The sequence below is a fragment of the Rhineura floridana genome, chromosome 2, assembly GCF_030035675.1.
Source record: "Rhineura floridana isolate rRhiFlo1 chromosome 2, rRhiFlo1.hap2, whole genome shotgun sequence".
In the NCBI taxonomy this organism is placed as follows: domain Eukaryota; kingdom Metazoa; phylum Chordata; class Lepidosauria; order Squamata; family Rhineuridae; genus Rhineura; species Rhineura floridana.
In genome coordinates, this window is record NC_084481.1 from 212,900,360 (window position 1) to 212,913,897 (window position 13,538).

Here is a 13,538-nt window from a genome sequence, read left to right on the forward strand (position 1 = left end):
AAGATGTCAGGGACAGCATGATAGAAGTGTAGAAAATTTTGCATGGCGTGGAAAAACTGGATAGAGAAACATTTTTCTCCCTCTGTCATAACACTAGAACTCATGGACATTCAAGGAAGCTGAATGTTGGAAGATTCAGGACAGACAAAAGGAAGTACTTCTTTACTCAGCGCATAGTTAAACTATGGAATTTGCTCCCACAAGAGACAGTGATGGCCGCCAACCTGGATAGCTTTAAAAGAAAATTAGACAAATTCATGGAGGATGCTATAAATGACTACTAGCCATGATGGTTGTCTGAGGCAGTATGCTTCTGAACAACAGTTGCTGGAAGGGGACAGGAGGCGACAGTGCTCTTGCACTCAGGTCCTGCTTGTAGGCTTCCCATGGGCAACTGGTTGGCCACTGTGAGAACAGGATGCTAGACTAGGTGGGCTACTGGCCTGATCTCCTAAGTGGTCTACAACGCTTTTCTTCAATCTTGGGTCCCCAAATGTTGTTGAACTACAACTCCCATCATTCCCAGACATCATGGTCAATGGTCAGGGATCCTGGGAGTCCATCAACATCTGGGGACACTGATCTACAGCAAACATTTTAAAAAACAATATAAATGCATATAAAATATAACAATCAAATAGAACTTTTAAAAAATTAATTTACAAAATAACATAAACTTTATACTATAGACAGATATGTGGTACAGAAAAAAGAGCAAGTCTGTTAATCTACAAGAAATTTAACAGAGCAATTATCCTGAGGGAGCAAAGAAAACAATATTAAAGGATGCTTGGACAATGGAAAAAATGAAATGGACTGCCTTCAAGTCGATTCCGACTTATGGGCGACCCTATGAATAGGGTTTTCATGGTAAGCGGTATTCAGAGGTAGTTTACCATTGCCTTCCTCTGAGGCTGAGAGGCAGTGACTGGCCCAAGGTCACCCAGTGAGCTTCATGGCTGTGTGGGGATTCGAACCCTGGTCTTGTAGTCCAACACCTTAACCACTACACCACACTGTAGCAATATGTTGCAATATGGAGGGCTGTGTTCTGGGTTCCAGCCAGCCATTCCCCTTTTCAAGATACTCCATTCCATTCCCTCTGCATCAACCACCAGCCAGTGTTCTGTGGCCATTGACCATCCTCTGTTCTTGGTTTCCCTCACCCACTTTAGATTCCCCCCCAACATCTTTGTACTTAGCAAGTTCCCCCAAGTCTGCCGAGATCTCCCTGTTATGCATGGAAAATGCTATTTTGGCTAAGATCCACACTTTAAGACTGAGTTTGTTACCAGTACATACAGGATGCTCAGACAATAGAAGAAATTAAGATCTCCTTTTTCTCAGTTGCCATCAATATCAAATGTATGGCTGCACAAAATTATTCTGTCATTTATTATTTCTTTATTAAATACATACCCCACCTTTCCACTTTTAATGACAACTCTAACCCTAAAGATAAAATAGAAAATAGGTCAACAAGACCTCAGCAATATAACAATTAAATAGGAGTAGATTCAGACACAAATAGTAGTCAATTAAAATTAGCTTAGACACAGGTTAAAACAGAGAGAAGCTCCCCCCCAAAAAAAATATTAGTAGGACAAAAGCCTGTCAGAATACAAAGGCTTTCACAGCAGATGCTATTGGAGGTTGCTGATTCATAGGGTCGCCATAAGTCGTAATTGACATGAAGGCACATAACATACAAGTCTACCAGAGGAAGAGGAAGACAGGAAGCTGACTTATTCTGCGACAGGCCATTAGTCCATCTAGCTCAGTATGGTCTACATAGAGTCTCAAGGATTGACATGAATCCTGCCAGGTTGTGGTGGTAGTAAACTTGGAGCCTTCTGCATGCAAAGCAGATGCTCTGCCACAGAACTACAGCCTTTCCCTGAACGAATCAATAAATGAATCCATAAATGAACTAGACTGACCTCTCTCAGAGAAGAATTGCAAAGCTTGAGTGTTGCAACTGTGTCAGTGCTCTCTTGAGTTCCTACCAGATGAACAACAGATGTTGGAGGCATGGAAAAGAAGGCTTCACCAGAAGATCTCCACATCTGGGCAGGTTTGTATGGGAGAAGGCAGTTTTTCCCAGTAGCCTGATCTCAAGCCATTTGAGAGTTTTATAAGTTATAACCAGCACTTTGAATTGTGCCCAGAAACAGACAAGGCACCAGTGTAGCTGTTATAACCTAGAAGTCTCATGCTGCTTATGACTGGCCCTGGTCAGGCACCTACCTGCAGCATTTGGAACCAGCTGAAGTTTCCAAACAGTCTTCAAAGACAGCCCCACATACAACGTGTTGTAGCAATCCAAACAGTATGCAATCAAGCCATGTGCCACCACAGCCAGGTCTTCCAGTAGTGGATACAAACAAAAAGAAGCTGCTTTGAAATTAGCATATTTACCTTGCTAAATGTTTGCATAGATGTGATGCACCAATTTGATGTGGCTGTTTTTGCAATCTTCTTTGTTCCTCAGCTGCATTTGCTCTCATTGCAGTTTCATCTGATTAATTGCATTAGGTGATGATAGCTGGCCACTTGTTCCTTATTTTAAGAAACTATCCCTTGCTTAGTATTAAAACAAGGGTAGCTGACGAGGTGCTCGCCAATGCTGTTCAACTCGTATCAGGCCCAGCCAGCATAGCCAATGGTCAGGGATGCTGAGAGTTGAAGTTCAAAACCTAGAATCATAGAATAGTAGAGTTGGAAGGGGCCTATGAGGCTATTGAGTCCAACCCCCTGCTCAATGCAGGAATCCAAATTAAAGCATACCTGACAGGTGGCTGTCCAGCTCCCTCTTGAATGCCTCCAGTGTTGGAGAGCTCACCACCTCCCTAGGTAATTGGTTCCATTGTCACACCGCTCTAACAGTGAGGATTTTTTTCTGATGTTCAGTCAAAATCTGGCTTCCTGCAACTTGAGCCCATTATTCCGTGTCCTGCACTCTGGGACGATCGAGAAGAGATCCTGGCCCTCTTCTGTGTGACAGCCTTTCAAATATTTGAAGAGTGCTATCGTGTCTCCCCTCAGTCTCTTCTCAAGGCTAAACATGCCCAGTTCTTTCAGTCTCTCCTCATAGGGCTGTAGTGATATAAATGAATGTTGGAACCCATGCTCAAAACCAGTTAGATAGCAATTGGAGAAAGTATCTTGGTAAAGTTAAAACCATCCAAATCCTCTTTTTCCATATATATATATATATAAAACCAGTTAGATAGCAATTGGAGAAAGTATCTTGGTAAAGTTAAAACCATCCAAATCCTCTTTTTCCATATATATATATATATATATATATATATATTCCTTCCCAGGCACCTTCTACACCCCTAGGAAATTACACTGGAACTGCTTCAATCTGTTCGTGTGGTCTAGAAATTTAGAAAACTGTTGTCATTTTTCCCTTCAGACCTTGAGCAAAAGGGCTTGATTCCCTCCCACCCCCAATTAAAACTAATAGGCTGTGTGATATCATCACTTCAAATTAATTTCTACACCCCTCTGCAATTTAAGTGGCTGAACTACAGCTGGTACATTGCTCGAGCACATTCGTTCCTTACAAAACCTGCCAAGTCTCAATCTTTCACAATTATCTGCTATAAAGATAGAGGCACCTATAGAAACAGATTTTTTTTCCATTGTATGCACACAGCCAATTTTACTGTAGAGTGACTAATATCTTTGGATCATTAATATATTTTTCACTCAGTATATTCATAACTATAACTAAATTTGTGCATTAAATTACATTGGGCTGCTCCAGAAAGCAGCCTAGCAGTTTTCATGACAGACAGAAATAAAAGGCAATGAAATTATGCTGATTTTTAAACATAATTTTCCAGTAGTTTAAGAAGAATAAGTTTTTCATTTTAAAAAGCCAGCAGGATCAGCAGGCAACTAAGTTCTGTTTTAGTTGAAAATCAGTGGGAGGGAAATATAAAGCCATTTTTTTCCTAAATAGAACTAGAACGGCAGCAAAGCTAACAAGTTGTAATCAGCCTTGATTTCCACATACACACCCCAAAAAATGTATCACACCAAAGAGATACTTAAAGAAAACTGTATACAACATGACAACTGCAAAATACATTCATTTAATCTGTTATTATTGGGAGTGGGTATGTGCTTGTTTTTTACACTACGAAAGTGGCCCTGATCCAACTGTGCATGCTTGTAGCCATGTCAGAAAATTGGCAATAGCACAAATCAAAAGATGTATGCTTTGGGAGAATAAGGCTATATACACACCATACTTTTAAAGCACATGACTTACCCCAAATAATTCTGGGAACTGTAGTTTGTTAAGGGTGCTGGGATTTGTAGTTCAGTGAGGGATAAACTACAGTTCCCAGAATTCTTTGGAGGAAGCCATGAGCTTTAGATTTATGGTATACTGCATCCCAATTAGTTGCTCAGTGATAGAAGGAACTGTGTGTGCAGCACTCATTTGCACTTGGGGTTCCTGATGCAGCAAGGGACATACAGTAGTTGGGATATGAGAGAAATTCAATTTGGTACACATTTAAAGCCAAATTGATCAGATTTGCACTTTCTGAAATCACAGGAGAACCAAGACACAGCCATCCTTCAAAATTCACTTATCCGAATTTTGCAAAGCAGTTCTCCAACCGATCAGTGTTTGCAAAAAGGCATGTATAAGGGGGAAATGTGCATAAAAATGAAAATATTTGTGAAAATAACATACAAAATGCATTACATTAGTGAAAATTGCATACAAGATGTATTAAGAGAAATTTGTATTAAAATGCTGAAGAACTTTCATGAAGTTTTCAAATTTCTGCAGAAATGTGGAGAACTGATGATTGGGAATATGAAAAATGGAGAGCACCAAAACTGACAGATTCTTCCATCCCTACAGAGGAGTCAGCCAGCATGTAAGTGATATATATACAACAGCTCCATTTCAGGGAGGTAAATTATTACAGACATAGTCTAGGGTAGATGAAATTCATGTCCAGATATATACACTAAGAAAGGGAGGACATAAACCAGCAAAAAGATTGACAGCAGGCTGTATGGCAAAGTTCACACACGGTACAGAGAAGGAAGGGAGATCCATTATGCATGGGGTAAGAGAGGGAAGGAGGGAGGTTTTCTCCCTCTCTCATAATGCTAGAAGCCAAGGTCATTTAATGAAGCTGAATGGTGGGAGATTCATGGCAGACAAAAGTTAAACTATGGAATTCACTACCATGAGAAGTGGCTACAGCCACCAGCTTAGACAGCTTTAAAAGAGGTTTGGACAATTCATGGAGGATAAGGCTATCTGTGGCTAGTAGTCATGATGGCTGCATACCACCTCGCAGACTTTGAATACCAGCAACTGGGAAACAACAGCAGGAGAAGGTTATTACCACAAGGTCCTGCCTGCAACTTTCGCATAGGCTTCTGGTTGGTCACTGTGGGAATCAGGATGCTGGAATCTATATCCAGTAGGGCTCTTCTTATGTTATTAGGTTGACAAAATCAGTCTTCTTTATAAAAAAAAAAAAGTAAAATGTGTCAAGAAACATGGTCAAGGCACTCTGCACAAAACTGCTGACCAGCCTTCCACTGCAATTACTGCCCCCTTTACCAAGTGCAATCAGTTCAGTTCAGTTCAGAAAGTACTTTCTGTGATTATTTTATTTTATTTATTCATTTATTAAATTTACATCCCACCCTTCCTCCTAGAAGAAACTCAGGGAGACAAAGAAAAACACTAAAAACACTCTAAAACATCTTAAAACTAAAGCATATTAAAACAAAGTATCTTTAAAAACATATTACAAAGCATTTTTAAAAACATGTTTTTTTTAAAAAAAAAGCTTTTAAAACCATCTAAAAAAAGTAATTTCAATACAGACGCATACTGGGATAAGGTCTCTACTTACTGAAGTCAAAACTACGTTGGCAACCTCTAAATGTGATATTTATAATTGACCCATGGTTCTTTCAGGGTACTGGAAATAACTGCTCCTGTAGAAAAGCCTTAATATAACCAAAAGAGCCATGATTCTACGTTACACTTGACCATAGCATTTGACATCATTAAGCAGTAAGAATGCCCTGCATAGCTGACCAAACCAAGCCTTTGATCACTTTAATAATTTATTAAAGAGATGAGCAGAATCAGTATTGCCAAGCTGTAGAAATGTACTTACACAGTGCACTAACTTGCTAAATAAAGCATGCCTGGCAAAGCTTTGTGCTTCTCAATCTTGGGCAGAAATGAGGGTCAGGGAGGATGTTTAGCTAGAATTGCCTTATCTAACTTATCCTCAGTCTAATGTTATGCGTGTAGCAGAGATAACAAACTTAGGACCAACAGGGTTTTGAAAGCCTAGGGCAGACATGGTGTGGGGCAGAGACTAGCTGCCAAGGCTCAGAGAAGAGGGTAATACTAAGAACATCAGAAGAGCCTAATGGATCAGGCCAGTGACCCACCCTGCATCCTGTTCTCAGAGTGGCCAACCAGATGCCTATGGGAAGCCCACAAGCAGGACCTGAGTACAACTGCACTCTCTCTTCCTGCAGTTTCCAGCAACTGATATTCAGAAGCATGTTGCCTCCGACAGCGGAGCTAGAGCATACCCATTTAGTAGGCATTGATAGTTTTATCCTTCATGCAACAGCTTGCTATTGTGATAAAAAAAGCAGCTTTCCCAGAGTGGAGACAATATGGAACTGCCTTAGAGACTGCCTTGCTTCCTATATCCCTGCCCAGTCCCTGCACTCTGCTGGTGAGGTGCTGCTGGTGATGCCATGCATTCAGTGTGGGGTTATTGGCAACAGGGCCTTCAGCGTGGTTGCAGCAGAATGATGGAATTCTGTCTTGTTCGTGAACAGACAAACACTAACCAAAAGCAGCCAGTTAGGACGTATGGATGAGGGGAGAAATTCTATTCAGTGTTCATTTAAAGCCAAATCTATCAAATTCACACATTCCAATATATGAGAACCAGAACACAGCCATCCTTCAAAATGCACGCTTATCCAAACTGGCAGGGAGGGCTGGTCTATAGAACTACAGAAGCAGCAATGGCCTAATCTTTAAGGTCTTGGATACGCTTTGGTTCTCTTGAAAGATTCCAATGCTGGAGAGCCCACCGCTTCCCTCAGTAATTGGTTCTAGTGTCGTACCGCTCTAACAGGAAGTTTTTTTTCTGATGTTCAGCTGAAATCTGACTTCCTGTAACTTGAGCCCTTTATTCTGTGCCCTGCAGTCTGGGATGGTTGAGAAGAGATCCTGGCCCTCTTCTGTGCAACAACCTTTCAATTACTTGAAGAGTGCTATCATATCTCCCCTCAGTGGCTTCCTATCATTAGGTTTGCTCTGCCCGTGAGCTGGCATCAAGGTAGTGCCAAGTTACACATCTGACAAAAATCACATACTGAATTCTTTCTGAGACGTACCGTTCCAGATGTCAGATAGGAAATTTGTTTTATTTACTTGAGGATTTTTCTTCCCGTACCTAGTGGAGGCTGGTGCTCATTAGGACTGGTAGGGCAGAAGCCCAACAGTAGGTGGAGCCAATGACAGGTAGAGCCAACTATTTCTAGTTTTATCCCCATCCGCCTCTCCTCTGAGTTCTACAAGGGCACCACTGAGACCGAGGAGGAGGAAGCAGACATGTGGTACCATCCCCGAGACTGGTTGTAAGTAAGCAGGTGGGAGCTGAACAAGGACAGATTGATCTTGGTGGGGCAGTGCCCCACTTGCCCTAAGGGACCAGCCTCCACTGCTGATATCACAAATACCACACTGCACCACAGATGTTGTAGTATGCATATTCATGTTTTGTAAATGTGTGAAAGACAAAAGCCAATCTATTTCTGACCATGCAGCTCTTCAGTTTATCTGTTCCCTAATTCTAAAAAATGCCCAAGGAGCTATGCTGTTTTATGCCAGTTGAGAACAAGAGGTCACCCAGGTGCCCAGTTACTGCAAAACACAACAGACTGATTATTTTCCACCCGCTACACTGCAATTTCAGCACTCAGGCTCAGCTTGTAAGAGTTGTAATGGCTGTCACCTATTGCCATCAATTTAAAGAGCTTTAAAGTTGCATGTTCTAGAGTACAATGTTGTTGCAGTTCTGGAAATGGTACTCTTCAGTCCCTAGCCTTTGTTAGCTCTCAGACCTCTTGGAGACTATACAACAACAAAAAGTGCATTGAGATTAGAGAGCTAAACTGTTGATAACTTCCTGTGATATCATCTCAGTAAACCTCCTGTACTTGATTAGCCAGGATAAACATGATACAGATCATGTGTGATAGCTGACAATGTACAGCTGAAGTGCCTGGTCATCACTTTTGAGATAAAACTGCCCATCCATATTGAGATAGCTAGCAAGAACTCTCAGCTGCCTTTTTAGCCTATTCTTTCCTCTAATTTTCTGAGTGGACCTTTTAAAGACAGTGTTCTCATTGATTTCAACCTACCTCTTGCACGGTATCTCATTGTTTAGCACAGAAATTATGGAAAATTAGATCATGCTCTCTGCCCTAGTCTCTGGGCAGAAGAAGTTTCTTAGAGCTAGGGATGGAAGGATCTGTCAATTTTGGTTCTCTCCGTTTCTAATTTTCCAGTCTTAAACTCAGTTCTCTGCATTTCTGCAGCAATGCATGATTTTTAATAAAACTTCTCATGCATTTTAGTCTATTATCTATTATTTAGATAATAATAGTTTTATTATCTCCTAATAAACATTTTTTATATGCAGTTTTGACCTATGTACACATTTTTGCAAGCTATTTCTCCTAATACATTTTTGTGTGTTATTTTCACTAATATATTCATTACTATGCACACTTTATCCCAATATGTAAGTCACTTTGAGTTTTCAGTTTGGAATAATAGTAATAGTAATAGTAATAGTAATAGTAATAGTAATAGTAATAATAATAATAATAATAATAATAATAATGCATTTTTGTAAATGTTAGTTGATTGGAGAACTCTTTCAACAAGCCTTTTAAGTTAAGACCTTATCCCAGTCTCCATCTGTGCTGGAATTGTTTTTTAAACCTTTTTTTAAAAAAAAACAATGTTTTTAACCTTTTTTTAAAGATATCTTCAGAGCTTTTTAAAAGCGTTTTTAAAGATGTTTTGTTTTAATTATGTTAAAGTCTGTTTTTATGATGTTTTAAAGTGTTTTTAGTGTTTTTGTTTGCCGCCCTGGGCTCCTGCTGGGAGGAAGGGCGGAATTGTTGTTGTTATGTGCCTTGAAGTCGATTACGACTTATGGTGACCCTATGAATCAGTGACCTCCAATAGCATCTGTCATGAACCATCCTGTTCAGATCTTGTAAGTTCCGGTCTGTGGCTTCCTTTGTGGAATCAATCCATCTCTTGTTTGGCCTTCCTCTTTTTCTACTCCCTTCTGTTTTTCCCACAATTATTGTCTTTTCTAGTGAATCATGTCTTCTCATTATGTGTCCAAAGCATGATAATCTCGGATTCATCATTTTAGCTTCTAGTGATAGTTCTGCTTTAATTTGTTCTAACACCCAGTTATTTGTCTTTTTCGCAGTCCGTGGTATGAGCAAAGCTCTCCTCCAACACCACATTTCAAACGAGTTGATTTTTCTCTTATCTGCTTTTTTCATTGTCCAACTTTCACATCCATACATAGAGATCGGGATACATAGGGGGCAGGATATAAATAAAATAATAAATAAATAAATAAACTGCATCATAAAATTTGGATAAATTTCAAAGGATGGCTGTATTTAAGTTCTCATATTGCTTTGGAAAGTGCTTTACATGCAAACTGAATCTAATTTCTCCCCCATCACTACTTAAAGTTAGACTGCAATTCAATTCTAAAGCCTTGGGTTTACCTCACGCATTTCAGCCAATGGCACTCTTGTCTTGTTTGGAATGATGATCAGCCATGCTGTATTTGCAGGCAAGGGAAGGAGGGGTTGCAAAACACTAAACTGGCTATTTGACTTTCTGTATCTCCACATTAACAATGTGCTGCCCTGCTCGATACAAGTAGTTCATAGCTAGAGAATCCTACACTAATGGATGGTCAGCCTTTGTTTGAAGTATTCCAGCGAGGGGGTGCCCCTTACCATCAATAGACTTCTTCTGTAACTGAAGTCAATTAGACCGAATCTTACCTTCTGGGGGATCAGGAAACAAGTCTTTCCCTGCTTCTCCTTATAATATATATATAATTTGGGTTGTATTCAACTATGTCCTACTGGGAGAAGACACATTAAAATGAATGAACCTAAGATAGTCATGTCTATTAACTTCATTGGGTTTAATCTAGGTAGGACTAGCCTTGAATACTACCCCCAAAGTCTCACTCCTTCTCAGCTACATTTTTTAAAAAATCTACTCCCTGTCCCTTGGTTTTGTATTTTTATTGTTTTACCCCTTTCCTGGATAAACCACTGTATAAGCTAAAGTTGGCAAGAACAAATGACATCAAATGGGCTTGCACTGAGGTGTGCAGGTGTTAATGGTCTTTGCCCTTTATCCACAACTAGCAGCCACCTTCATCCTGCTATCCTGCAAAATTTGGTTAAAACCAGTGCAGCTTTGAAAGGTTGAGCCCCCCCCCCGGATTCAAAATGGCATTCAATTGTATCTAATCCAGACAAAAATTAGCTGCTTGATCTCCCAGAACCATCATGCAAAATTTGGTTAAGGTGTCTTAAAAACATCTATGTAAAGCCGCTGGGAGTTATCATCAGGAGATTTGGGTTGCAGTGTCACCAATATGCGGATGACACTCAGCTCTATCTCTCATTTAAGTTCTCACCGGAGTTGGCTGTGGAGACTATTTCCAAGTGCCTGAAGTCTGTAAGTGAATGGATGGGAGGAAACAGGCTGAAACTGAACCCTGACAAGACCGAGGTACTGCTTGTGGGAGATAAGAGAAGGATAGGTGATATTGACCTGACGCTGAACGGGGTTAGATTGCCCCTGAAATACCAGGTTCGCAGCCTCGGGGTCATTCTTGACTCCCAGCTGTCCATGGAGGCTCAGGTGTCAGCAGTGAGCTGGGCAGCTTGGTATCAGTTACGTCTGGTACAGAGGCTGCAACCCTACTTTCCGGTCCATCTGCTCCCACGGGTGGTGCATGCCCTGGTCTCCTCTCGCTTAGACTACTGTAATGCCTTGAAGATGGTCCGGAAATTACAACTGGTACAGAATGCGGCGGCATGGTTGATTAAAAACAGCCGCCGCTGGGATCATATCACCCCAGTGATGGAAGATCTGCACTGGCTACCAGTTGTGTACCGAGCCCAATTCAAGGTGTTGGTGTTAACCTTTAAAGCCCTATACGGTGTCGGTCCAGTTTATCTAAAGGAGCGCCTCCAGCATCACCAAATATGCCGCCTGACGAGATCTGCCTCACAAGACCTTCTCTCGGTCCCACCAGTTAAGACAGCTAGGCTGGTGCAGACCAGAGAGAGGGCATTCTCAGTTGTGGCCCCCACCCTCTGGAACTCTCTGCCATACGACCTTCACCATGCCCCCTCCCTGGTAGGTTTCCGCCAAGGATTGAAAACTTGGTTGTTTCAGAGGGCATACAAGTCTCCTAGATAATTTTAGTTTACAGTGTATAGATGTAGGTTGGTGGATTATAATTGTTTTATATGTTAAAACTGTATTATATGTTGTATTTTTAATTATGTACACCGCCTAGAGTGGCCGTTCATTCGGCCAGATAGGCGGCCTAAAAATAAAATTTTATTATTATTATTATTATTAAAAAGTGTCTAGAAAGCAAACAGCTTTCCAAAAAATATAGTAGATTTGCCATCATCATTGCCATCATCGACAAACAATTTGCTTACAACCGGTACTTGAGCCCGCAGATCCTTAAGCAACCTGTGCATTTGAGGCCCCTTGAACTCAAGAATGGTCTGAGGAGACAGGATGCTGTTAATGTTGCTGAAGTTGAAGAAGCTGTACAGAACAACCCAACTCATGGGAAGCCAGCAGAAGGGGTGTCTGCGGAAGAGGAGCCAGCAGGAAAGTCTGCAGCATCCAACTGCCAATCAGGAGCCTTCAGGTCAGCTGAATGCAGGCTCAGCCAGGAGCTGCACACAGAGGCCAGAAAGTAAAAGCCGGCACTCACAAACACCCCTACTGGGGAGTCAGCTCTTTCCATTGACTTCCACTGTAATTATTTTCTTAGACTGACCTTTTTCTTGGTGTAACTTTGGCCTGGATTGGGACCTGCAGGAGCATTCTGGACACAAGTAAGATGTGCCCTAAATCCCCCCCCAGCCCTTCATCTGACATGCCCCCAGAAGGTCCATTTTGAGGGCCTTGCAGAGGCTTCTGCCAGCTCCCCTTCCGCTGGCTGGGCTTTCCCAGCAGACCCCCAGGATGAGGGGCTTCTGCCGGAAGAGTCCAGCTCCACTGCAACTGAGCTGGGACCCTGCCAGCTTAGCCGGGGGTCCGTCATATCCAACTCCCCTCAGCCCGGTATAAATAGCAGTTGGATTGTGCTCTTACTCAGTGCTAGGAGATGGAGAAATTCAACTTGCACTGAAAGCCAAAATCTATCAAATTTGTACTTTCTGAAACAATATGAGAACCGAAACACAGACATGCTTCAAAATTCACACTTAACCAAATTTTAAGATGCAGGTCTTCAAGCAAGCAAGGATTACAAAAATGAATATATTAGGGGAAACTGTGCAAAAAAAGAATATATTAGTGAAATTAGGAGAAATTGCTTGCAAAAATGCATACATTAAAACTGCATACAAAAATGTGTTATTAGGAGAAATTAGCACTAAAATGCTGAAGAATTCTCATGAGGGTTTTTTTTAAAAAAAATCATAAATTGCTGCAGAAATGTGGAGAACTGAATTTAAGAGTGGACAAAATGAGAAATGGGGAGAACCGAAACTGACAGATCTCCTTAGTCAGTGCTCCCCATGTAAGTTGCTTTGAGTTTCCGAAAGGCAGAATGTGACTTGTGCAGTAAATAAAGTAATAACAAATCATCTTTAGAAATCTGTCTCCCAAATTAGCATCCAGAGAGCACAGAGCTAAAATGGTCTATGAGATGGAGCACATGCTATAGCAATTATAGGGAGACAGATGGAAATGGTATCTTGTTTGATGACCTACCCTTGCCACATCCTTAATATGTAGCATCTTGTATTAATCTAGCCCAGCCTCCCCCAACTTGGTGCTCTCCAAATATTCTGGATTACCATTCCCATCTGCCTGAACCAGCATGACTTATGCTTGGGAATGGTGACAGTTGTAGGCTAAACCATCTGGAGGGCACCAGGCTAGGGAAGGCTGATCTAGTCATTCTGTTGCCTGGCAAAGACAGCTTCCAAAACAGCACTACCACTTCCAGCATAATGGTGACATAGAAACTGTCTAGAGCTTGTGTCAGATGGATGGAACGTCCAGTGGAATGGATTATAGTCATGGCAAAGCAAATTCATCACATGGATGCCATTTCTAGTGTTCTTTGTAGGGACTTTGTAAATTGCGCTCTTGCTCTAAGTAAGCTTCCATCAAATAA